The 2,907-nt window shown below is 32.4% G+C and overlaps 1 pseudogene; it reads left to right on the plus strand.

Moving 5' to 3' along the window:
• Positions 1-472: 472 nt before the first annotated feature.
• On the plus strand, positions 473-2,083 carry LOC149499122 (uncharacterized; annotated as a pseudogene).
• Positions 2,084-2,907: the final 824 nt, after the last annotated feature.

The following is a 2,907-nucleotide window of genomic DNA, read 5'->3' on the forward strand; positions in this document are numbered from 1 at the left end:
ACCAATAAGCATACACAATTAGTCAAAAAGATTAAATCATTAGTTAAAGAAATCCCTTATTTGTATATTCCTAATCCAACTGCATTTAAAATTGTAGAAACAGATGCATCCAATATAGGATATGGAGGCATATTAAAACAAAAAATCAATGGTAAAGAACGTATAATTCAAGATACGTCTGGACATTGGAACCGGACACAGATAAATTATTCCACTATTAAAAAAGAAATTTTAAGCATAGTTATATGTATAAATAAATTCCAATCTGATTTATTAAATCAAAAGTTTTTACTTCGTATTGATTGCAAATCTGCTAAAGATGTTTTGCAAAAAGATGTTCAAAACCTTGCTTCTCAACAAATTTTTGCTAGATGGTAAGCATTATTAAGTATTTTTGATTTTGATATTGAATATATTAAAGGTAATACAAATAATATCCCGGACTTTTTGACACGTGAATTCTTACAAAACAATGGGAAGGAAGAAGGATAAGGGAAAAGCCCCTAGTAAACAAGAATCTACTTCACCCACTAAAGCTCTTTCGGAGCATTCTGAAGACCTCAGTAAAACCCTTACTTTAAATAGTAAACAAAACCCTTCAAAAGACCTTAAAAAATGGATTGAGGAACTCACTCAATCCCCAGAAGTATTAAAGGCCTTGCAAGGTATGGCGTCTTCTTCCACAGAAGATACAGGTATGACTTCTAAACCTAAAACGATCGTATCCGCTCATGGTACGACTAGTCTGTCTCAAACGGTAGACAGTAAGGACTTATCAAATCCGTTGATGGCTGTGGATTTGCCAAAAATCCAATATTCTACTACTAGTAGTATACATAAATGGTTTGTAAAAAATATATATGATTATGAAATTGAAGTTGAGGATGGATATAATCATATTAATCCTTGGCAAATTATAAAGCAATATTACCCTGAGGATTGGTATTTTGTTCCTACTGATTCTTCAAAACCTCAGGAGTATTACCATAATATTTTAATTGATACTGGATCTGTAAAAATCAAACATACTTTTGATACTAAAAATAAATCCGTAATTTCTTATTCCTCTATTCAAATAAAACGAGTCATTCATCCCAAAGATTGGCCCGTATCTTCATTATATACTCCAGTAAGATTTAAAGTTCTACATAAACATAGTACTACATATAATTATTTTGATTACAAAGAAGCTTGGGAAAAAGTTTTTTGTATTCAAAATCCAACTACTACCCATTCTTGGTTAGTATATTTTGATCAACATATTAGAACTGATTTAAAAATTCCAAATTGGTTTAAAAAGTGGTGGCAGTCAAGAGGTATTTCAGAGGAAATCATTACCCCTGAGATCCTTTCCTTATATCAATATTTTAAAGCCCATTATAAACCCAATCCTGGAGAAGTCCATATCCCATCTTTGATGTATTATTGTATGACCTTCTTCACCCCTTGGGTATACCAATGGTATTTTGATTATCAGTATGTCCCAGGAACCCAAATTCCTATGCTAGTAAAAAGACACAAGATAAAATGGTGGGGATCTTTCAAGAACACCACTACTGAATTAAAGATCCATCAATGGATTCGCACTAAATTAGCTAGCCCATCTACTCTAGCTTTAACCTATGCCAGTACATTAGCCATTCAGGATAATCCTAACTTTGGGATCTAGAAGGCCCAGTGTCAGGCCCGTTTAGCTGCAGCTAAAACACCCGAAGAATATAAACTGATCTGTCAAGAAATGTTTCAACAACTTTCTACCAGTTCAGAAAGCCCAATAAACCAATCCTCCAGTAAGCCCAAATATGTATCATCTGGTCAATCCTCATCTAAAAAGAGTCATAAAGGAAAAGCTAAAGTCGTTTTATCATCATCATCCTCTTCCACAGTCTCTTTATCTTCTTTTAAAGACACTGATGAAGAAGACATTCGGTCAACCATAAAAATTAAAAGTAAAACAGATAAAAAAGCCAAAGCAAGAAAAGAAAGAATTAAGCAAAAGGTAAAAGAAAAAGAAAAAATAAAGAGAAAAGAAAAGAAAAAGAAGGACACATTATCGTCCTCATCTTGTTCTGACTCAATATAAAAGGCAGAAGGAACCTTATTCCTTTAATTTTCAATTTTCAAACAGTAAAAGCCAAGTTACTATGTCAACAGTAAAGGCCAAGCTACTATTTCAACAGTAGAAGCCAGGTTACTATGTCCACAGTAAAAGTCAAGATTCGGTGGCAGACATAGCACTGTTCATCAACAGTAAAAAGGCAAACAGTAAAGATTCGGTGGCAGACATAGCACTGTTCATCAACATCATAAAGCAAATAGTAAAGATGCTTAAATTTTCTATATAAAGGGAGCCTTTCCCCTTATGAAGGCATCGCTAACACTAACCTCTATTCCTACTCATAATCCCTTTCTCCCTCTTAGCTCTCAGTTCATTGTAAGCGTTCCAAGTTGGAGAAAGTCTAATTATAAAACTTTTGTAAGTTTTAAATATTGTATTTGTATTTTGTAATTAAATAAAAGTTTGTATTTTATTTTAAATTGTTACGTTCTAAGACCGTGTTGACGGCACCATTCTCTTCTCCCTCCACACTCTGACTTAATTCTGGGGATCCCAGGTTAAGGTTGCAGGAACCCTAAACCATTTAAAAAATTGTTGTTGTGTTTTGTAATGTTGATAAGTATGCTCTGTGGATGCAGCTTAGTCTGATCTTCCACATCAGAAATATTGTTTGTGTGTAAACTAAATCTTTCATCATAGCATTTACTTCAGAATCAATAGAAATATATATTTGTTAACCGATCCTCTCCTTTTGTTGTATATATATATATATATATATATATATATATATATATATATATATATATATATATATATATATATATATATATATATATAGATGCCAAATA

This window comes from Jatropha curcas, chromosome 1 (assembly GCF_041381405.1).
Source record: "Jatropha curcas cultivar XTBG-Jc1 chromosome 1, XTBG_Jcur_1.0, whole genome shotgun sequence".
Taxonomy (NCBI): domain Eukaryota; kingdom Viridiplantae; phylum Streptophyta; class Magnoliopsida; order Malpighiales; family Euphorbiaceae; genus Jatropha; species Jatropha curcas.